The 25,034-nt window shown below is 40.3% G+C and overlaps 1 protein-coding gene across 7 annotated transcripts in view; it reads right to left on the minus strand.

Moving 5' to 3' along the window:
- The window catches only part of BACH2 (BTB domain and CNC homolog 2), a 413,769-nt gene that overhangs the window by 134,818 nt on the left and 253,917 nt on the right, over positions 1-25,034 (minus strand). Inside the window, exon 1 of one of the 7 annotated variants that reach the window (XM_049897403.1) lies at positions 19,472-24,575. The exons of the other annotated variants lie outside the window; for them this stretch is intronic. The gene's annotated coding sequence lies outside the window, so the exon portion shown is untranslated. Of the gene's footprint in view, positions 1-19,471; positions 24,576-25,034 lie in introns of those variants that run through there. 7 annotated transcript variants of the gene reach the window in all.

Genomic DNA, 25,034 nt, shown 5'->3' on the forward strand with positions numbered 1-25,034 from the left:
AAATTTGGCTCTCTTAGTTATATTTGTCTCACTCTCAACAAGTATTGTAGCCTTTCTGAACTTCGATTTCTTCCTCTGTAAAATGGGAATACTACTACCCACCCTGCCTTTCTTATATGGGTGTTGTAAGGATCTAATACCTGACACATTTAGATCCACACGTTTCATAAATATCCAGCTAGATACCTATAGCTATCTGAACTGGATTTAACATTCTGTATTTCACTGATTCTAGGATGCACATTTTCCATCTAATAACATTTTTGACATTAAGATATGTCTTATAGTTGATAGCTTATAGTTTAATTGGTATTTTTTCTTTCTTAATGATACATAAAATAATGATGTATATCAACATCAATGGTATCTTAGAAAATGATAAATAAAAGGATTTGAAAATGGTAATAAGTACTATGTAAATTTTAATTGTTCTCTTATTTATAAAACAGATTTCCTTCTGAAAGTCTCCCTTGTGGCAAGACATTCAGAAGAAAACAAAAAAGAGTAAGACTTGGTCCCTGATTCAAAGAGAAGGCAGTTCATGTGGTGGAAAAGTTGGGATAACACAAAAATCTAAGCAGTATGTGATACGTGCCATTTGAGCTGCAGTAACTTTCCATAGGGGTGCCTAGGAAAGCACCATGGAGGAGGTGACACTTGGGCCAGGCGTCGACGGATAATATTTCAACAGGCACATCTGGGAAGGGGAAACACTCCACACATCAAGGGTAAGGAAGGCGTGGACATAGAATGCACAATGTATATGCAGAGAATTGCAAGCAGTCCAGACAAGTAGGTGTGTAGGGACTGTGTTGAGCTGCTTGCTCTAGGATGTTAAAGAGTCTAGGCTCTATTCAGTGGATAGTTAAGACTTTGGAGCAAGAAGTACCTGGATGAAAGTGGGGCATTTCATAAGCCAACTCACAGAATGGTGAGAAATAAGTTCGTTGCGTTAAGCCACTAAGTTTGGGAGTATTTTGTTACACAGCAAATACTAACTAATAAAGCTGGTATAAAACATATAAGGCATAGGCTTTGTTTCAAGGCATTTAAAATTCATCTGTGAAAGGAGGACATGAAACATTTAAATCATAATCTAGGGTAGTAGTATATGATTAAATGTCAAAATGCATGATGCAGGATAATTAGTATCATAAAGATTTATAGAAGAGAAAAATTAATTTGGACAAAAAAAAAAGACCATGGCAGATCTTAAAGAATGGATAAACTGTGACAGTTCCCCAGACTATTCTGCTTCTCCTTCATTGCATTTCCATGTTGCTATATGCTGTCTGCTTTTGTGTCTATACACTCCAGTAGACTAGGAGCCCCTTTAGGGCAGAATGTACCTTATTTTCTGCATTTCCAAAGCCTAGCACAGTGCTTGGTTCACAGCCAGGCTCAATGTGGACTTTCCGAATGAACCAACAAACCTAGAGTTGAAGAGAAGGAAAGGCATTTACATGGAAAAATCAAACCTTACAAGTCTGGCAGAGGTAGGAATGTACGTGGTGTGCTCAAGAGAGGAGGACAATGGTTCAGATAGAGAATTTAGTTGTGAGGTGGGGATTAGGAGATATAGTTGGACACGTGGTTCTGGACTGTAGGGTGGGCTGAGAGGGCTGATGAGGCAAAACAAAGGACCTTGAAACTTAAACGTCAGCCGTGGGAATTTAATTCAATGTTACTGGAGCAAAGTGACAAAGCTGATGTGCACAAAGATTAGTTGGTGGTTATAGGTAGGATGGATTCCAGGCAAGGGGAAGAGTTAAGATAATTTAGTAACCCAGGAATAAGGTAATAGACAAGTCCTGGAGACAGTGGGAATAGTAAGGCCACACGGTCCCCTGAATACTTAAATAAAGCAAGTGCTTCAGCATAAACTGTAAAAGAAAAACAGAACATCTTAGGCATTGTTTCATACGACATTTCTGTATACAAGGCATTAAGTTATGTATCATCAGTGCATGGGGTTACTTGATAGACATATATTTCATTAAAACTATGATATGGAAGACCCAGGACTTCTCTCTACTCAAGGGGAGGCACCAGGAACCATGAGCAAGATGGCTGTTAGAGGAAGTGGGGCACAGGCTCTGTAGTCACAGAGACCTGGGCTTGTAGCCCACCTCCACCACTTCCCAGCTGTGTGATCTCGGACAAATCATGAACATCACTGGTAATGGTATTTACCTTGCAGGTTGGGTAAGAACTACAGAAAGTTGTGGGTGATGTACACAGCACACGTCCTGAATACAGCAGGCCTGGATATGATTCATAATTACAACAAAAGCAACATATCATAAGGAACACATGAGTGGTATAAATCAAGTATTGTAAATGTGCAGAGAAAAGAAAATCACTTATGGCTAGGACAGTCACTTTGAATTTGAGAGTGAGAAGAGCATTTTGTCTGGTGGTAAAAAAAATCAGAACAATTCTGAAGTAGGGGAAAGGAAAGGTTGTTCTAGGAAAAGAGCAACAAGTGGAAGGGATGAGGATGAAAGGCAAAGTCCACCTGTGGAATGCACTGGAATTTAGCTTGGCTGTTGAGAGGTGTGAGGTGAGCTGGCTTGAATGCCAGGCTGAGGAGTTTGGATGTTATTCAGTAAGTGATGAGGTGCTGCTGAAGGATTCCAAGTATCCCAGGTAGGCAAATGATGTGAGCATAGTGAAGCTTAAGACAGATCAATCTGAAGGTAGTATGCAGAGTGGTGAGGAGGCAGGAGGGACTAACATAAGAAGATGCAAGGTCAGGCATGACGTAACACATGCCTATCCCAGGAGGTGGCAAAAGCAATGGCAAGGGAGGACCTGTGAGACTGCAGAAGAAAAACTGACAGCCTTTGGTGCTCAGTGCAGAGTGGCAGGGAGAAGGCAAAGCTGAAGTTCACAATGAAGCATGAACATAGACTGATAGGTAGACTCATTCATTCATTCATTCAAACTTCTATTGAGCTTTGTTTGCTATTTGCCAGACACTGTATCAATGGCGGGTATACAAAAATGCCTAATATGTGGTTCCTTCCCCTCCAGTCCAGGAAGAACAAGGCTCAGTCAAAAATAATTTCAATGGAGTGTGATAATAAACTGCGCAGAGAGAGGTCAGGTTAGGAGAGATTGCACAGAAGAGGTGGCCTGCCAGGTGTGCCAGGTGGATGGGTGGAGTAGGAAGGAGAGGGTTCAAGAGATTGTCAAGAGCACAAAGCTGTGAAACCACAGGGTACATGGAGAAACCTCAAATAGTTTGGTACGGCCAAAGGGCAGCGTGTGTGTGTATGAGTGTGTGTGTGCATGTGTGTGCCCAGCTGTATCTCCTCTCCCCCCCACATTAAATCTGCTATCTGAGCCATTGGTTTTCTTTCTTGAACACACCACATAGATTTCTACCTTTGCCTTCACCTGTGAAGTTTTCCATGTATATGCCCCTCATCCTCTCCAGCTCTGGGTTTATTGGCTCATTCAGTAAACACACATTGAACTCAGGTACTGTGTTAGGCTCAGGAAAAGTAGAAATGAAGAGGCTGTAAGTCACATTAAGGAGTTTAAATGTATCAAGTGGGCAATGGGAACTAATAAATGACTTTAAGGGAAGGAATGACGAGATGGCTTCTTTGTGGATGATAGATTAGAGGAGGAGGAAAAGGCTGGGGGCAAGGTGGTCAGTTGGTACAGGACTGAGGCTGTAGATGGACATACATCAGAGACCTACTGGTCATACTGATGGGATCTGGAGACTACTTGGATGGAGTGAATGTAAGGGGAAAGGTGACTATGACTCATGGGCTTGTCTGATTGGTGGATATGGATGATTTATCTTGACAGGGGAATAGGAGCGTGGAATAATGAATTCTATCTGGGCAGTTTTAGTTTGAAATCTCCAAGGAATGTCCAATAGACAGTTTGGTGTAGAGGACTGGAGAGAAATTGAGTCTGGAGATCAGTCAAATCCTCAGTTCTTAGGTGGTAGCTGAAACTCTGGAGGTAGCTATGGAATACCAGTCTTTAAGAAGGAAGACAGAGGAAGCACAAAGAAAACTGGACTAGAAAGCGCGCTGGAAAGGACAATTTCAAACCAGCAACACTTATTCTTACATGGCAACTGTATTTCACCTGGAAGTCTGATGTGCACTTTGGTACTCTATGCAGTCTTTAGCACTGATTGTGTTTTGGAGCTTATCATGAGCCTTTACCACCCAGGAAACTGAACAAGTTAGGCCAAAAGTTAGGAAAACAAAAGGATAGGACAGGTGGCAAAAGCTGATTGTTTGATGATACTTCTTGTTTGAAGGTGATAGCTCTTGAATAATAAACAATAAATTCTCTGCACATTTTTACAACTGGTTTTCCACACTGTATAATTATTTCAGTATTTGTCTTTCCCATTTGACTATGATGTTCCTGGGGCAAAGGCTATACCTTATTCATCTCTGTAGCCCCCAGAGTCTAGTATAAGACTTGACACATAGTAGATGCTCAGTAAATGCTTATTGCATTCATTCATTCAACAAATATTTATTAAGCACCCAAAAAAATTTTTTTTTTTTTTTATATACCAGATGCATTGCATTGGGCAAATCTACTGCAAAAACCTCTTTAAAGTGTTAAAAAGCAAAGGTGTTACCTTGAAGACTGAGGTACGCCTGACCCAAGCCATAGTGTTTTCAAGTGCCCTATATGCATGTGAAAGCTGGATGATGAATAAGAAAGACCGAAGAAGAATTGAGGCCTTTGAATTGTGGTGTTGGAGAAGAATACTGAATATACTACAGACTGCCAAAAGAAGGAACAAACTTGTCTTGGAAGAAGTACAACCGGAATGCTCCTTAGAAGCAAGGATTGTGAGATTATGTCTCATACTTTAGACATGTTATCAGGAGGGATCAGTTCCTGGAGAAGGACATTGTGCTTGGTAAAGCAGAGGGTCAGCGAAAAAGAGGATGACCCTCTTCTAGATAGACTGACACAGTGGCTGCAGTGATAACAATGATTGTGAGGATGGTGCAGAACCGGGCAGTGTTTTGTTCTGTTGTACACAGGGTCGCTATGAGTTGGAACCAACTTGACACTCCCAACAACAACAGCAACACATGCCAGGCATAGTTCTAGGCACTGGGGATACAACAGAGAATAAAGCAAATACTTCTGCACTAATAGAGCTTACACATTCTAGCAAAAATGAAGGAACCTACCAAGCCTAGCATAAATATAAAGTTAGTGGCTATATCTCTGTTCCATGCAGGTTACCGGGTAAAAGGAGCTTCTGCTGCCTACTTAAACCAGACGAAAGGGAAACCCAATTACTCATGAAAACAGGTTCTTAGCAGCCTCTTTGCTTGTTATAGGGAAGATTCCTTGAAATCTCTCTACATCTGGTTTGTACCCAAAGTGTAAACAAAATCACTGTATTTATTCTGACTATATTCTAGATCTCTTCCTGAATCAGCACTTGCTTGTTTTCCCCCAAGGTTAAAAACTAAACAAACAAACAAACTTATTTTGAGAAAGGTCCAAAATACCATTTATGTGTGGAATTAAGTTCAAGAGTTTTTCTTTTTATCGTAGTATTAATTTTGAGATGGAAATTAAGCATGACATTGTACAGAACATATTTATTCAAGCAACTATTTACTAAGACCTACTATTGGATCAATAAGCAACATCATGATAAACAGAAAACACTGAAGTTGTAAAGGGTTTCATTTTACTTGGGCCCACAGCCAACATCCACGGAAGCAGCAGTCAAGAAATCAAATGATGCGTTACATTGGGCAAATCTGCCACAAAAGACCGTCTTAAAATGTTAAAAAGCAAAGATGTCACTTTAAGGACTGAAGTGTGCCTGACCCAAGCCATGATGTTTTCAATCACCACATATACACATATATAATGAATAAGGAAGACCAAAGAAGAACTGATACTTTTGTGTTGTGGTGCTGTTGAAAAATATTGAATATACCATGGACAGACAGAAGAACGAAATAATCTGTCTTGGAAGAAGTACAGCCAGAATGCTCATTAGAAGCAAGGGTGGAAAGACATCATCTCACATACTTTGGAATGTTACCAGGAGGGACCAGTCCCTGGAGAAGGACATTATGCTTGGTAAAGTAGAAGGTCAGTGAAGAAGAGGAAGACCCTCAACAAGATGGACTGACACAGTGGCTGCAACAATAGGCTTAAGCATAGCAGTGATTGTGAGGATGGAGCAGGACCGGGCAGTGTCTCGTTCTGTTGTACATAAGGTCACTATAAGTCAGAGTCTAATGTCGACAACTATTTGTAAGCTCATATCAGGCACTATAGAAATATAAGAGCGATGAATCAGAAAGTCCCTGTCCTCAGGGATCCTGTGATATAATAAAAAGGATAAGACAAATTAAAAAATATTATATGGTAAGAGAATACTAAGATTCTCAAATGTGTCTTGTGTTTTCTTTTCTTCTTATTCTGCTTAAAAGGTTACCACCACTGGAAATGCCCTTACTCCCAGCTCTACCTATCAAACAGACACTTGTCACTGGCTACCTTATGTCTTACACCTTCTGTTGGATGGTGCACTGTGAAGGTGGGATTTGGTCTTTACACATCCCTGCACAGGCGGTGTGGTAGGTAAAGACAGGAACAAAGTGTTACGGAAACCCACAGAAAGGGAAGTTCAAAGGGGAGGGTCAAGTTTGGTAAAGTTCAAACATCTTTCCGTTGGTTTAGGAAGAAATATCAATTGTATATTTGCAATAAGACAAAAGTTCAGAGCATCATCTTAAAAAAGAAGAAAACTACTCTTCTTTCAGGATGTTTCAAGCTTCTTTTAAACTAAACTTGGCAGTTGGGTAAATGATGGATAGCAAATGATTTCAAATGTTTTTCTAAGATTTTAGAAACAAATAAATGTACTGTGAAAAATGAAGCCGACATCTTTGTAATTCATAATAAAATTCTTTGCATATTTAGCACCTTAGTTTTCCAAGTGCTTTTGTATAGGTCTCTTCTCACGTGATTGTCAGGATGACTCAGCGGTGTACACAAGGGAGGCATTTCTCTTCCCACCCCTTCCCTAACATAAGCCCAGGGAGATAATTGAATCAACTGGATGCTGTCTGGGTCAGAAGTTGACCCAAGAATGAAGAGCAATGTTCTTTCTACTAGGTCAATGGCTCCCAAAGAAACACCACGTTCAGTAAAAAAGAGAGAGAAATAAGATTGTTTTCTTTCTTTCCTTGGAAGGGAAAGAATTTATTTTCTGATTTAAAAATGAGAAATGACTGAAGTGGTGAAATTGTATTATTCTGCCAAATGATAAGCAACATAGCTTGGTGTGAGAAAAATTGGACAAAGTATGTGTTCTGGGATGTACTTAGAAATCACGTGGCTCCCATTTTGCCTTCTAGACAGACAGACAGACAGATGACAGCCGTTGAACTGACTCTGACCAACAGAACAAAACATTGCCCTGAGTCATCCTCATGATCACCAGCGTGTTCGAGACTGTCGTTGTGGCTATTGTGCCAATCCATCTCACTGAGGGTTCCCCTCACCTTCACTGGCCCTCTGCTTCACCAACCATGATGTCCTCCCACAGCAATTGATCCCTCCTGATGACGTGTATAAAGCAAGCAAGTTGGACAATGTTCTGTTGTGATCCATAAGGTTTTCATTGGTTAATTTGTGAAAGTAGATCACCATGTCTTTCTTCCTAGTTTGTCTTAGTCTGGAGCTTTGTTGAAAACTGTCCACCGCAGGTGACTCTGTTGGTATTTGAAATACCAGTGCCATAGATTCCAGTATCACAGCAACACACGAACCATCATAGTATGACAAACTGACAGACAGGTGATGGGACTTTTACACAAATGAGAATAATTAGCATCGTTTTCCCGTAAACTTCATTCAAATCTCCACATGTAGTGATGTCCCCCTGGATTCAAATAGCAATCATTAAACTGCATTTATGGGATGCACCAATATGCACCCCTGGCACCATATATAATACAATTTCCTTTCTTCCCTTGATTATTTTTCCTTCCTTCCTTCTCTCCTTCCCTATATCACTCTGCTTTTACTGTTACTCCTGTATTTACTGGGTACAATCTGCGATTAGATAGCTAGGAATACACAGACAATAAGCTACAGTTCTTGCTGCTCAAATAGCGGACTAGGATAGAGAAAGCCTGAGGGGAGGGATCATATCATTCACTTTAGTGTCAGCTCCAGGACCTTACATTGGCCTTAGACAAGGACCTGCTTCCTGAATGGGTGATGGGTAGATGGAAGGATGAGATGTCTGAATCTGGATGGCAGCATTCCAATTTCTGACTCAGTAAAACGGCAGAAACTTCCCCTCCCCTGCCCATGCCTTTTCTGTTTCAGCAGCCTCCTTTCAATGGGAGAGGATATGAACAAGAGAATCGAATTGGCATTCTGAAGCTCTTCATTTAAAGGCACACATTTAGCAATTTGCTATGTCTGAGTTAATACATGGGTTAAGTTCCCCGTGAATGGCACTCTCCTAACTCCAGCAACGTCATAAAGATAATCAGTTGCTGTGTGTCTGGCAAGTTAATGACTACAAGCCCAAGGGATGAGAGAAGGGGAAAACGTTAACATAAAAAAATAGAACTTTAAACAAATTCGGAGGAAAATGAAAAAGGACTTATCGTCCCTCCTCTCCCCCACCAAAAACTATATAAGATCTCGTCATGAACAAAAAAATTACTGAAGACATTATTTTAAAATTTGTGCTTATGCAGAAAATAAGGTGGATAGGGAACTTAGCTGGAGAAAAAGAAGACAAGAGAATTAGGAAGAGATGGAAGTAAAGCAGGTGAGAAGAAGGGAAAAAAGAGAGAAGAGGCTAAGAAGAAGGCTCCAGTGCAGAGATGATGGTGAACAGGCAGGGATATGAGGATTAGGCTAGGTCTCAGGGGGCAGGTAAAAGAGCACCTTCGAGGACTTCATCAGTAGAGGTGGGTGAGAGAGAACACCTTCTACCTGTTTCCCCAGATCAAGAGGATGGAATGAGGCTAACAGTCATGAACACCTGCCCTGTGGTAGGCCCTGTGCTGGGTGCTTTTATATGTGATATGTTATTTAATCATCACAGCAACCCTGCAAGGAAGGAAATGATCTCCATTGTACAGGTGACAAAACTGAGTTCAGAGATCATCAGTGGTGGAGCTGGGGCTTTGCACATTACCATCCATGAAGCACTCCTTTATCTCGCTTAATCTCCGGGTAACTCTATGAAATGAACAAAGTAATTTCCATCTAGCATGGCAAGAAATGGAGGCTTCGAGGCTTTAAGGGAGCCATTCATAGTCACATAGCTAGCATGGGGCCAGGAAGCACATGAACTGGGACTTGATCCAGGGCTCCTTCTATTTCACTGTACAGCCTCCTTGAGGAAGTAGCTGGCTCCCATTCCCCTACCCCATCTCCAACTTCAGACTGTGGCTTGTGGTAGATGAGTGCTGAGTACCAGACCAGCCAGGTACTCAATGGAGGTTGAGGTTGATGTCTATGTTCTGGTCTGGCTAGGGCACCCTGGACATTCTGATTGTGATTCTACATAGAATGTGGATCTAAGCCTTAAAAATGACATTAGGGTTTTCTGGTTTGTGTGGCAATCTTGTCTATCACAGCTCCCAAACGTGGTCTGAACAGATAATTATTTCACCCTAGTAACACAGCCTTCATTGTCACTAGATGAGGCCACTGGTTCCACTGTGGGCTAGCTCTATTTGAAGAAAGTTCTTGTTCTGACCCCCAAATCTCTTTCCCTTCAACCTCTATCTTTTGGTTTTGCCTTTTCTAGAACAACAAAATCTTTCAGATATCTAAATACAGCTAGTGTCTCTCCCCTTCTTCTTCTCTTCTCCAGCCTAAACTTTCTCAGTTTCTACAACAACTAGTTATAAGACATACTTTCTGGTGGCCTCTCCATTCCTGATGCCCTTTTTGCCAAGCACTCAAGTTTGTCTATTTCCTTCATCAAATGTAACATGAAAAATGGATTATAATACTCTAAATGTGGTTGGAGCCCTGGTGGCACAGTGGTTAAGAGCTCAGCTGCTAACCAAATTGTTGGCAGTTCAAATCTACCAGTCACACCTTGGAAACCCTATGGGGCAGTTGTACTCTATCCTATAGGGTTGCTGTGTGTCAGAATTGACTTGACGGCAACAGGTTTGATCTTTTCTTTTTTTGGTTTTATATGGTCTAAGTACTGCTGAGTCCCATGAAAGCATTCCTGCTCTTTCTCTGGAAATGAGATCTCTCTACTGTCATAATTAAGGTAATGTTAGCTTGTTCAGCAACCACGTCATAGAGGAGAAAGATAAGTAAGCAGGCTCTTGCAGTTCAGAGGGTTAAGTGCTATGAAGGAAGTAGGCATTGTATTATGGGATCTCAGAGAAGGCGAGCTAATTTTGCCTGAAAGGATCAAAGAAAGGGTCTTGGAGAAGATAATGCTTCAACTACAACTCAAAGTCAACCAGGTGGAGCAAGTGGAAGAGCTTTCCAGGTAGATGGAAAAGGTTTTGCACAGAGGGACTGGAATGAGAGAACATGGTAGTACCGCCTTTATTTCCCCATTTCTCCTTTTTTTCAATTCCTTTCATTAGCTTACCTCTGGCATAGCACCACTTTTTATTGTTCTTTTCTGCCAAGGATTGGGATATATTGTGGTCTCCTGTTTTAAGAAGTATCTTTTATATAGAGAGTTGGAAGCTAACCATACACCACCTGTTTAAGTATTAAGTGAGCATTAAATAGTCAAATACTGGCAAGATTATCTTAATCAGTATTTCCTGGGCCCACTCTTCTTCTCAGATTGTACTCAACATCAGTGGACTGTTTGATTAGGGTTGGAAAGCAAATGGCACCCCAGTATCAAAAGGCAGCCACGAGCTATTCAGAGCCATGAGTTGGACCACTGTGCTTTGGTGGAACCGCACAGGGGTCAGGATGTCTTGGCCCCTTTATCAGCTGACCTGTGTTTCTCTTCAACACCTCTAGGCAGCAGTGTTTGAAATAAAGTATTTTAGGAATTCCAGAATCCCTGTTTCTAAGGTTATCATTCACAAATTCTTATTGAGGCAGGTGTTCTCAGGCTGGAGAACAGACAGGCTAGGAGCCTCACCTTTGCAAGTATAAGTCAGAGAAAGCCCACGATAACCCAAACACCTGCTATTTCTTTCTGCCTGTCTGCCTTCAGCCTCTCAATCATCCAACCCCATCTCTTTGAAAAGTGCACAATAACTCAAGGCATCCCTTAAACGTCACACAGGTAAATACAGATCAACACCTTTCACAAATCCACGCAATCAAAGGATAGAAGAGAGAACAGAGCCTTCAATAAAGAACCTTAAACATCCCACCAGAAAGTCCCAAACAACCCTGAAAAGTGAGAATAAAACTACCAAAAGCTGACAGAGGGTAACAAGCATTATTTCCAACCCACATTTGTCCTTCTAAAAAAAGCAAAGCAACTACTGAAAAAAAACCCCTGAAATGTATGAAATCTAACTATCGTTAACATATTTCCTGTCTTCGCACAGCTTATAAAAAATGTTTCTGAGCTTTCCCTGGCTCATTTACAATGATGGGAAGGAGCAAAAAGGAAATGCAACAGATGGGACTACCATCCTCTCTCGCAGTAATTTGTCTTCACTTGAGATAGTTTGGGCGAGATTTCAAACATTTTTCACATGTACGAATGGTTTATTGCTGCTCAAGAACAATGCAGATGAGGTTCCTAAAAAAGCTGCAGGTTACAAGTCATGTTTACTACTGCCTATTTTTGTTGTTTCTAAAAGAGATCACCTAAGCTTCCCTCTGACCCGCCCCAAACTGACTCTGCGAGAATCTAATCTGGTACTGATTTAGAGCTGACAGGTGGTACATGCATAATTAAAGATGACCTAACACAGAATCCTCTCATTCCTGGCATATTATCAGACACTTAAGCAAAGCAATTATCAGTAGGCAATCTTTTCTGTCAACAGAGATAGAGATGAAACATTTCTTCAATTAAGAGGATTCTGCAAGGATGCTGTATATATAACCATCTGTAAATACTTGAACATCTTTAGAGTTTAATACTAAGTTAGCTCAATGGAGCACCTCTGAGTAGTTAACAAACACATGGGTTTCCCCCCTACTTTTCCTGGAAGGTCACATTTCAAATATCAAAATCACTAAAATAAGAACAATTTTGGGGTGTTTCCAGAGATCCTGACCCAAGTTAACAAGGAAATCTGCATTTTTCTGCTATGGCCCTGCTGGGGTTCACTAATATACCAAGTCTTTCTCAATGGGTCAAAGCAAAAAGGATAGGGTTCAAATTAAAGTAAATTCAATTAAAACACCACTTCAAAGCAAAGATTATTCCCCTCCCCATGCTCCGTGAATGTCAGAAGGACTTAGAGAATTATTATCAAGCCCTAAAACTTCATTTTGAATCTAAGTGATTTAAAAGATTTTGTTTTCATTTTGGAAAAAGATGAATATTTTTCAAAGAAACAAGGGTCTTGACAAAACAGAGGGATTTCCCATCTCAGGTGAAGGAGAGAAGAGGTACTGCACTTCCTAACAGAGTAGGGTATTTTTTGTAAATTATAGTGCATGTACTTTATATAGCAGAATGCATTTTAACTTTCTTTAGAACTGAAATTGCTTTAATGTTATAGCAAGACAAGTGATTTTCTTTTCTTTTTTTAAAAGGTGGTTTCTAAGTTAATGGGTTTTTTGAAGCCCATGTAAAAATTGCCTACCGTGAGACAGGGAACTTCACAACGTTTGTGGTGCATATTTCGCCACATATCACAAGAGGTCCTGTTGTTTAAATTCTTATATCCTTATGTCATATGTGAACAAACGGCCTTATTGTTCATTTGAACATGTCTTTATACGATCTCTGGTGGTAGGGCTGGTGTTGTTGTTTGCATTTTTTTTCCCTCATCAAGTTAGAACAAAAGTCTCTTTTTCTGCAGCACTGGGAACTCGGGGAACATGGCAGTGTGTGGCAGCGGCTGTCAGTTTGGAAACCCCATAATGATCATGTCAGTGAAGTGCTAATGTTAATGGGTTGACTTTTGACAAGTAAATCAAGGTCTATAGAAAAGTTTTTTCTACACACTGCAGACTTTAAGGTAATCCGAAACAGAAGCACTTAATTGGACAATTAAGAATCATCCTGTAAACTACTAAAAAGGCGGGCTGCATCGCAACCAGCCTAATTCTCTCGACATGTGTTTCACTTGAAAGAGAATCCATTCAGAATACTAGGGAAAAAATACAGGTAGTCTTTTGGGAGACAGGTGGAGGGGTGGTGGTGATGGCAGCATCATTCATGGGGGATTCAACAGGACTCAAAGCTCAAGTTCATTATATTTCTCAAAATTATGAATAGCTTCTGAAGGAGTATTTGCAATTCTCCATAGACCTATTTCTCCTAAGGAGTTCTCTGTTTCTTCCTTTCCAATTTTAATGTAAGAAAAGGAAGAGAATAGAGCCAGACATTGGTAGGGAGGCAGGAACAAAGGAAGCTCTACAGATCAGAGGAGGAGGCTCTAAACCAGTTCCATTTCAGATGCCCTTAAATTCCTTCCATCAGGATTCGATTGAGAAAAACTCAAAGATGTAGTTTGATAGCATACTGCATCAAGAGGCCAGGAAAAAGAAATATGTGGCAAAGAACAAACACATATGATTTCCCAACTGATGTCAAAGATGAAAGGAAGATATAAGATATAAGGCACACACTACCATTAGAATTCATCAGAATGAATGCAATAAAAAAGGAAACAATTCTAGTGAGTTTATTTAGGGAGAGACTCTCATTTGCCATACAGCTACAGGTCCCCAACTTTTCGTAAAGCTTAGTAAACAAAGCAAAATCTATTAGCACAACCTTTTTATTCTGAGGATGGCACATGGCACTAAGACACTTTACACGATGCCTTTTACATGTTGATGTTATTTTAGAATCATTCACTAACAACATTTTTAAGGCGAAGGTACCTTATATAAAACTGATACCTTATTGTGAACCAGTTTCTACTCTCCACCCTCAAACCTGGTTTTCCAAATATCTTGGCTTTACTAAGTTTTATGCTTGTATGAATAAAATAAGACTGTAACTATGGCTACAAAATGAAGACTAAATTATGATGCCCTGATACGGATAGAGTATTATTTTGGAAAGAACAAAGAAAAATCCAAGATATTATTCTATCTATATCTATTTGTGTCCCCTGTTTCAGATAGATCACTTAAAATCTGCCATTTGGAAGCCTTGTAGAGACATTCTGCAGAATACCATGTATTCTCCTTACTAACTGATTATTAGAGATATTTTTCATATTTGGAGCCCTGGTGGCTCGGTGGTTAAGAGCTCGGCTGTTAACCAAAAGGTCAGTGGTTCCAATCCACCAGCCACTCCTTGGAAACTCTATGGGGCAGTTCTACTCTGTCCTATAGGGTCACTATGAGTTGGAATAAACTTGACAGCAATATATATATATATATTTTCTTTCTTTCAGGTTTATTTCGCTAAGAACAAAGTGTAATACATATTTAAGAAAGTCAGAATGGATGCTGTTTCAGAATCCAGCCATTCAGGAGGAAGACATTTACTTTCTGGTTAAAGAGTAACCACAACTAAGTCCAGAACAGCTGGTCATAGCTTTTTCAGGAAATGGTATTCAAGGTCAAACTGGACGAAGCTTACTATACATCTTCAATGACCTAGAAGGTGATGGAACAATGGATGCTCTTATTTTCTGCTCCTAATACTTTCCCAGAGATGGTACGACAGATCAACTAAAAAAAGGGCGGCCTCACTCCACTGCAGGGAGATAGAATATAAGATGTAAAAAAATAGTGTTCCCCCCAGAAATCACTGGAATCAACTGTTCTTAACTTTGAGTTCCTTCACAGAACGAAATGTTAAGGGCCGGTACAATTTGTTTCCCTTAGGAATAGAGGGATGGAAGTGGAAACAAGTGATAGGACAGGATTAAAGAAACATATGTTCTTATTAAGACAGAGGTTGAAAGAACAAATATCAACCAGATAGAAATAACAAGAAAAAGAATCCAACACTCAGCAGTTTACACAAACCAATTTACATTTATTTCCTTATGGTCGACTGTAACACACACCTCAATAGACATCATGTGCTTTTGTATGTACACACTGTAACTTCTATAAATTAACAAAGGAGAATACAAAAAGAGCCAGGTATAATGGAAACCAGGGACTGACTTCCAACCCTACAGCCAGTTGTATTGTAATATCTTCTGCTCAGTGCTGACAGCTTTTTCTTCCCTCCTCTCATCCCGACACAACGCCTTCAGGTCTGTCTAAGTAATGTAATTTAGTGGAGTGGAATTCCCTGGGCACCCTGTGCAGCACTTGGTGACAGTATCATTTATACTCTGTACTGTCTTTGCCTGACACTGATACATCAGCCTTCATCCCTCATTCATAGCAGGGCATGCAATTTCACCTTCTGCTGTGCCCTTCTGTGGTGTGCATGTACAAATTTACTCCATTCAGCCCTAATTACAAACCTTGGTTGAAATGCTCTTATTAGATTTATATTTCTCACTTCAAATGTCAATCGTATTGAAAATTCCGATTTTCCCAAGGATTCATCCATTAGCAATAAACTCGAAAGTATTCCATGACTGAGTGCATTAAACCAGCAATGCCGACATGCACTTAAAATACATCATTAGAGTAAATCTCCATTGCAAATGCTTTACATTATTCAACCAAAGGAATAATGAGCTCACCCGGCCAGTCCCCTCAAATTGCACATGAAGGATAGGTTAAAGCCAGCTGTTATGCAGGAAGAAGCACACCGTGTGTGTCAACGGATGCATTTCAGAATTTCTGTCATTCCTTATGAAAGTGTGGGAGGGAATCAAAGCCAGAGTCTAATTTATCACCTTCTCTCACCTATGAATTTTTTTTTTTAACAGAAAATTCAGTTTGTGGGAAAGTGCAAAAAGGCAGGCAAAGATAATGGGAAGTTAGAGAATGAATGCGTGCATGGGGTTGGGGGGTAGGTTTGATGCTCTATCTGCAATGCCAGGAACTTTGTAAGTTACCTAGAATGATCTGCGCTGCCTGATAAGCATTCTGCCATTTTGCACTACAGGGAAAAATGGAAAAAGCAGCACTCTCTGGGTCACTCACTGGAAGAAACTGGGTACCCTTTTAATAAAAGATAGATCTTCCTTCTTCCTGGCAGAGATGACCCAAGAAATGTCCTCACCCTAGATGGATGGCTCCTAACAGTAAAAACCCAGAAAACCCAATGATACATTGTTCAAGTCAGAATTCATGTCTGTGACCGGGATGGTAGGACAGACCATGAAAAGGAAAATTAGGAGAAAGATGTTTAAAAAACAAACAAACAAAAAATGACAAAAAACTAGCAAATGCATTGATTGATAAAACCAAGTTATCACTGCATTATATCTGTACTATGTTTTAATTCCTTAGCTTATTAGTATCATTCATCACTTCTTGTCAGGTCCCAGATGAAGCAAAGTCAAGGAGTTACAGTTTCTTTTTTTAATATGACAAATGAAGAAACCACATCCCAGGAAGGTCACGGAGGAGGATGAAGGAAGAGTCCGGTTTGAACTCTTAGCATCTGAATTCTAAAGGCTAACCAGGAATCACACAATTATGATCTTGTATTATGAAATATACAATGTATTTACTTTTTGATGGATGCTTTGGTAAGCAGAAAGGACTCCTAGAAGGGCAGGCATGTATTACATGAAACAGAAAATAATTTGCAAAAAAAAAAGCAGCAGCAGTAGTTGTTTTCCACTTGTCAGCATCTGGTCATCTATAGGATTATAACAGATGCAATATTTTCTGTAGGGAATTACACCACCATTGAAGCTAATTGCTCCTGAAGTTTGGCCCATTCCCACCTGAGATATTTTAAATCCTTACTTGATTACAACATTAGCTCTCTCTTTCATAATGTACACCAGCAGGTACTACAATTAACATGCACAGATGTGAGAACTGAAATATCTGTGTTGAAATAAAAAAACATAGTGAGAAAGTAAAAATAACTGAATATGCTCAATATGGGGATGATCTTAAAAGGGAAAGAGAGGCCTACATTGTGCTAATTTAATGGGACCATATAGGGAAAAACAATGACAACCTCCATGGTAGCATTAGTAATCTATGAATGACCAAACCACAGTGTAAATGGCTGTATCATTCCAAATGAGAAACACTGAACCAAGGACTGACCTTCTTTTGCCCGTTTAATTCCCAAATTTGTACTCTAAGCATAGAAAGCAACCCGCAAATGCCTTAAAATTCTCCAACCCATTCTTCTGATGCAATGGCACAAATAGGAATGACAACAGCATCATTTTATTAAGAGCTGGCTTTGTGCTTCATCATCTCACTTAATTAACCTTCGCAACCACTCTATGAAGTAGGTACTATTCCTGTTCCCCTTTTGAAATAAAGACATCCAGGCCTTGGAGACGTTAAGTAAATAGATCAAGGGCAACAGGTAGCTAAGCTAAGTTTTGATCCTGAGTCCTTCTTTTCCTCAAGCCTTCATCTTGCTTTGACCACTGCATCACGCTGTCTGCCATGGTCAGAGATACCGAAGAGGAATGCGACGTGCAATCTTCATTTTCCAGAGGCTTCTGGAATGGCTGCCCTCTTGAGTCATCGATTTCACACATTACATCAAACCAAAAGGCTCAGAACACTCTCAGACATTCTCATTCTTTGGAAATGCCACAGCCACTCAGTCAGTGGAATGGGGACAGCACCATCGCTGGGATCATGAAGTTATGAATTTCCCTGTGAAGGCTGACGCCACCTCTTTTTGGTGTTTCTTCTAGCCACAAACTGACACGTTATCACTTACTGTGGTTGCAGTAGACTCAGCAGCCAGATGAAGGGGAGTTTTTACTTGGTTAACTTCAGGGCAGGCATGCGTTCATCCTTGTCCGTCCTCCCTCCCTCCACCCCATCCCTATGCAAACAAAAGTTTTCCAGTACCTCAGACAACATCACTAAGAAATTCCTTCTTTGCTGTTCTACGAGTTTATAAGAAACAACTTCCTAGCAATGAGTCCAAAAGATGCATGTTGTAAAACAGCATTTCAAACAAGACAATTACTTTTTAAAAAAGATTCAAGAATTCCATTGCTTCTACTTTCATCCTTCCAACAACCCAATTTGTTTATGTATGAGCTATGCCTTTCTTCCTTCAGAAGGGGAAAATGCTGATAAATTATCACATGTAGGCAAACAGGGCAAAAACCTGGCTGCCTTTCGCTATTTAAACGGAGACACATTTATTTCCCAATGTACCACTTACCAGACAGATGCAAAGATGTGGGCAGGCCAGTCATCAGAATTAACAGAGTGATTCTGCTTGCACTACATATTCTGATTTGTATGAATCTTATTTTTAGCCATGCACAAAGGGCAATAAATGGAAAATCTTATTCTAACCGCTATTTTTTCTGGGCCACCCACACTGCTCCACCTACCGCACAACTTCACAAATGTAAAAAAACCCAACTAAGTCTTCGTCCTAACAAGGGATGCAAAGTGGCTAAAATGTGTGACATTTTTTCCAGTTAGTGTTTGTACTTTCATTCTTTTTATGCATCAGGACTTTCAGGAAAAACAAAGTTGACTTACTGATGGGCATTTTCAAAGACTCCACGTCGGCATGTCAGTCAGTGTACGGACAAGTGCGCTCCACCAGGCACCTGCACTACTGTGCCGCGGGCCACACAGCAACCAACCTTTGGCAAAAAAATGTACCCAAAGACTTTCGCTGTAAACCTAGAACATGTTGTTTGGAAACAATGATAGTGTTTTAAACCTTCTTCAAATTAACAAAAGTGGTATGAGAAATAAAGCGGGCTGTTTTTAGTCAGGAGTGATTTTGCCAATAGCCCTTGACCTAAATCTGCTTTCGGCGTGCAGTAGAACCAAGGCACAGCATCCCCTTGCCCTCTCCCTCCCTTCTGCACATTTCTCTCTCTGTCTGCATTATCCACACTTCACCAACAAACAGCCTGAAGCTGACCCAGCATTAACTCACACATGGTTATCACTGCAGAGTGAAGCATCTGATACTTAGAGACAAGCACCTTGAGAGCAAATAAGGAAAAAACAAACAAACAAACAAAAAAAACTGATGAAGAGGATACTAGCTAAGGCATAAAGAAGATACAGTCTATTTTTGATCACTATTTTTTTTTTTTTTATCTCTTTAGACTTTTTATGAGAAGTTAGGAAGGTCCCAGAGTGCCAATTAAAATGCCTGTTGCTCTGAGCCCTCGGTAAACCACAACAGCAAACATATACAGGTAGTGATTAATATTTGAAAGTCAACTGAACAAAATCATTAAGACAAAAAAGGAGTCAACTCTGATAAATGCATCTTTACCTGTGTGCTTGCTCATTATCCAGAAACTAGAGGAAATGTCCTGTCATCCTCTGGTAGTTAACACACGCCCTGCAGAGCTAGCACCTCCGAGAACAGACGGTTACTAAAGCAGTGCTGAGGTGGATCAGAAAATCTCTTTTGGGTGAGAGTCCACTATCGTCAGAACTTCTGACTTGGGCTGTAAAAACATGGGTGAATAAGTATCTGAAAAAGTGGGTCATACCACTGAGATACAACCACACCGCCCCCAAATCAGACTCCAAATGACTGTGCTGTGACAAGGTGGGAGGGGTCTGAACACAGCGAAAGCAAAACTTTTATGTGGTGAGGAGCATTTTAGTTTTCACTGGTTTAGGTTAGAGAAAGTTAATCTCAATGTCAACTACAAAGCCAACTAGCTTTTAGTGTACTCTTGAAATTATATGATAAATGCCGGCTGTGAATGTAATGGGAAATTCAGATACCAATGTCATAAACAGTCCAAGGGACAGTCTCGGGCTTAAATGACATACCCCGTCACTGAACGGCACCGAAGCGAGTGCTGTGACTCAGTGAAGTAAGACAGCAAACCGAAACTGAAGACGAAGAACCAAATGCTCATTATCCACGTTAGCATCTCCTTCTCCAAGGGAGGATCAAAGTACTGTATACCACTTCCCCACACCTGTACCCAACACGGCACTAGACACAATTGCAAATATTTATCAAAGCACCCTTCAACTGCTGTAGGAAGAAGGCAAACCGTAGTTACCTGGATTGAGTACATTCATTCATCTGTCACTCAAGAGCTACGGAAATATTAATTTGAGCCAATACATTCTGAGTTCCTTTATGTACAAAGACAAAGGGTGTGAAGGGACGCAGAGAAGCCCCTGCTTTCAAGGAATTTAGAATATTGTACAGGCGATGATAAGACCTAACCATACCAAAAAAACAAACCCACTGCTGTCGGGTCATTCCAACTCACAGCGACCCTATAGAACAGAGTAGAACTACCCCATAGGGTTTCCAAGGAGCAGCTGGTGGATTGAACTGCCAACATTTTGGTTAGAAGCTGTAGCACTTAACCACTACGCCACCAGGGTTTCCAACCTACCATAACTATTGCCAAATGCAGATAATTTTAAACAAACAAAATCTCTTCTACTAAATATTTCCTACTCTATTCACATAAGGTTTGTGAATGGCATTCCTACAACATTTCTCAAATGAATCCTTCAACAATCCTTTTATTTTTATCTTTGAGTGCCCAAAGCCCTTCCTAATCTCATTGGCTAAGTTTTAGGATTCATTCTGAACCAAAGTCCTAGCACTTCCTAAAGGGAAGTACAGAGATACCAGCACAAACCAAGGAGCTGTAACACCACACCAGAGGAATCTGAAGAGAAGTTTCTTTGAAAAAGAACAGAGAACGTGAAGTTGAGAGAAAACTCTCTGGTTCACAGAACAAGAAGGGATATATCTGAATCGAACTTTGCTACCATCAACTATAAAATGAGAATTATACTGGAGCCCATATTGTCTGAATTGTGGATTGGGAAATGGGTGAACCTGGTTAATCAGGCATTCCTGTTTCTGCCCAATTGCCGTATATTACATGGGTTACTAATTTGAAATAACTGGGACACGATCAGTTCACTGAACACTAAAACCATCTTGTACATACCTGAAGCTTTCTTTTGTGACTTCAGAGGGCCACCAGTGTCTGGAGTTATTTTTATCGATGGAATGTAGGAATGAAAATACCAGTTAATAGAGATTTCCACTTTAGAGACTGGTGAGTCCACACAGGTATCTATTCTCACAAGAGGTGATTAATGTGATCGAAGGGAGAAAAATCAGCAACACGGAGATCACTGCCCTATAAAATGATATCTAATATTATTTTTCCTAAGCCTTGCCAAATTATTCCGCTCAGAACATTATTTGCAAACGTTTGGAGCGTAGCAGGATTTTTAGAGTCCTTGTAATACTTAACTAGAGCCCTGGTGGCACTGCGGTTTGATGTTTGGCTGCTAACCAAAAGGCTGGCCGTTCAAATCCACCAGCCGCTCCTTGGAAACCCTATGGGGCAGTTCTCATCTGTTCTATAGGGTCGCTATGAGTCGGAATCGACTCGACGGCAATGGGTTTTTGGTTCGGTAATGCTTAACTAGCAGGTATAATCTATTGTTTCTAGCAGATATAATCAGTTGAGAGAACTACTTGTAAATCTGAAACTAGTTCCCAGCCCAGTGCTGTCACTGAAAAAACCCTGGAAGAATACATAAAAGTATGTGTTAACAGGTGGTTTTTGTCTGTGTACTTGGATTATAGGTAACTTCTTTTCTTGTTTATGCTTTTCTGTTATTTTACAAACTACATAGAATAAATATTCATTACTTTTATAATCAGGAAAATAAAGCTACTTCTCTCATGATAGAAAAGCAATTAATTATTTTCTGATTCTGTTCTTTTTAGTAATTATGAATACTTGATACATGGAATCCAGCATAATAATCTGGCCTGGTGACGAACAGGCATAAAATGCAGGAAAAATCTGCTAGAAACAATAGATTATAGCTTCTAATTAAGCATTACCAAACCAAAATCCCATCGGCGTCAAGTCGATTCCAACTCATAGTGACCCTATAAGGACAGAGTAGAACTGCCCCACGGGGTTTCCAAGGAGCGCCTCGTGGATTTGAACTGCTGACCTTTTGGTTAGCAGCCAAACACCAAACCACAGCACCACCAGGGCTCCAGTTAAGCATTACAAGGACTCTAAGAATCCTGCTACGCTGCAAACCTTTGCAAATAATGTTCTGGGCAGAAGAACAGAAACTGTTCTCCTCATCGTGACACATGGCCTGTGCACCCTCCCACTGCAACAAAGCTCCAGGTGCCAAGGATTTTACAATGATCAATTTTACAGGGTGTCCTTGGAAGAGTGTGATGTGATCCCTTAGGTTAAATCACGACTCAGCCAGAGATATCATTTCACTAGTGACAGGTGCATCAAAAAAGAGCTCACAGATAATTTCTAAAACATTAAAAGATTGGCAATTATTAGAATAAGTTGATAAACTGTGCTACAATTGCTATTACTTGGTCATCAGCTTTATAATATACATAGCTTAGTTTATCTGCAGCATCACAGAGAATTTTATTTGAAATATTTTATGTACACATTAATTTATATTTCCACATTAGTAACATCACTCCTGTTTGTATCATTAGTGTATACGCAGAGAATGCAAATTAATTTTGACAGTGCCTTGAACAGAACATAGTGTGAAGCTAAATCGTTACAGATAATCGTGTCATACATTCTTAAAAAAAAAGACAATTGTGCCAATGGTCCCCCAACAACTATATGAGCTAATGTATATGTTCATGAAATTGTGTTATACTTTATGCTTAAAGGAAACCCTGGTGGCGCACTGGTTAAGTGTAACAGTTGCTAACCAAAAGGTCGGCAGTTCAAATCCATCAGGTGCTTCTTGAAAACACTATGGGGCAGTTCTACTCTGTCCTATAGGGTTGCTATAAGTCCAGTCGACGGCAACAGGTTTCTTATACTTAAAACCAATAACATGACAACTTTTAGAATGCTTCCAAAACATTGACAGAACATCTGAAATTTAAATTTTGGCACTGGAAAAGTGGTAAAAGCCCCAACCTGCAGTTTCCCAAGAAGAATAATATGAATGGTATATTTTTCTATCTTACATCAACATTTTTAGATTATTATTAAGGCATGAGAATAGGTACAATAAGATGTCTGTTAAATAGACATATGAGGGTAAGAAGATATTTTTCTTGTTTTAATTTTTGGGTTAATTGACAAACAGCTTAAAAAATACTTTTTGTTAACAATCCCTGCAAAGCCTTTTCTTTTTCTAGTTATAAAATATTTAACCATCCTCAGTGATTCAGCAGGTCAGTGTCATCAGCTACAAATATCCCCCAGGGTATATGCTCTACCTTCACTAAACTAAAGCTATCTTGTTTTCTAAACTTTTATCTCTGAAAAAGGGAAGTGGGATGTGCGTGGTAGGGCTGGTGTGTGGAAGGGGGTGGGGTGGGTGGCGGTGGGAAAGTAAGCAAGTTAGTTAATTCAGGGTTTTGGTTAGTTAAGTTCCACAAAAATACCCAGTGCCGTCAAGTCGATTCCGACTCATAGTGACCCTATAGGACAGAGTAGAACTGCCCCATAGAGCTTCCAAGGAGCGCCTGGCGAATTCCAACTGCCAACCTTTTGGTTAGCAGCTGTAGCACTTAACCACTACGCCACCAGGGTTTCCTAGTTAAGTTCCAGGTAGCTAGAATATCACTAGTCATGCATTCAGAGTCCTGAACCAGGCACATCTGATTCCTAGGGAGCAGGAGAGTCAGCAAGTTCTCTACCTTCTGCCGTTTTGTTTGGATGACTCCTGGCTTGCTGGTCTTCTGTGGGGGGAATGTGCATGATGTGTCCGCCCCAGAGTTATGGTCTTTGAACTCATGGGACTGAATTTTACTTTGATTAGCTTCCATATTCAAGTTGTTGCAACCCAAGATTTTGGTGCTAGTGGGTACCTGTGGATGTCAAGGATCCTTAGATTTGCTGACCTGGGTTTTCTTTGTTATACAAACTTTGAATTCTAATTTTTTGATATTTTAGCAGCTCCCCATGGCAACTGGCTCATAAATCTTAGTTGCTTTGCCCTGTCTCCAACACTAAATGAAAAGCATGGAGAGCTTATTTTCTGAGCAGTTTGGAAAGCCTGGGGTGGAGGTGAGGGGATTGAAATCACATTTATATATCTATATCTACACATTTTTGGCTCTACCTTTTCCTTAAGTGTATATATATATCCGTTATGTTCCATCTAGTCAATTTTGACTCATAGTGACCCTATGTATAATCAATTCTACTTCCTCCTTGGGGTCTTAAAGGAGAAGTGGAATAATTTAGGAAAGTGCTCTCTCAACTTTTTTTGAAACTATAGATCCTTAGGGAACACTCTTCAGGAATTCCAATCCCTGGTGAGGTCCAGGGGCAAGGCCTGAAGATAGTGAAAGAAGGAGACCTGAAGAAAATATGGCTATTAGGCTCCATGAGAATTCACTGATCCTTCTTCAAGGCTAACTTTCTGGAAGCATAGAATAAAAAGCAACCCCCCACACCACCCCCCCCTCAAAAAAAACAAAAAACAAAAAACCAGCCAATGGACTAACCATTGCAGTATTGGAGGATTCTATGGGCAAAACAGAAACCCTGGTGGCATAGGCGTTAAGTGCTACTGCTGCTAACCAAAAGGTCGGCAGTTCAAATCCACCAGGCGTTCCTTGGAAACTCTATGGGGCAGTTCTACTCTGCCCTACAGGTTGCTATGAGTTGGAATCTACTCAAAAGCAACGGGTTCTGTTTTGTTTTTTTATGGGCAAAATATTAGTCAATGCAGGAAGCATCAAAAGAAGATGGAAGGAATACACAGAGTCACTGTACCAAAAAGAATTGATTTACGTTTAACCATTTCAGTAGGTAGCATATGACCAAGAACCGATGGTACTGAATGCACTGGAGAAAAACAAGGTT

Source organism: Elephas maximus, chromosome 1, assembly GCF_024166365.1.
Source record: "Elephas maximus indicus isolate mEleMax1 chromosome 1, mEleMax1 primary haplotype, whole genome shotgun sequence".
Taxonomy (NCBI): Eukaryota; Metazoa; Chordata; class Mammalia; order Proboscidea; family Elephantidae; genus Elephas; species Elephas maximus.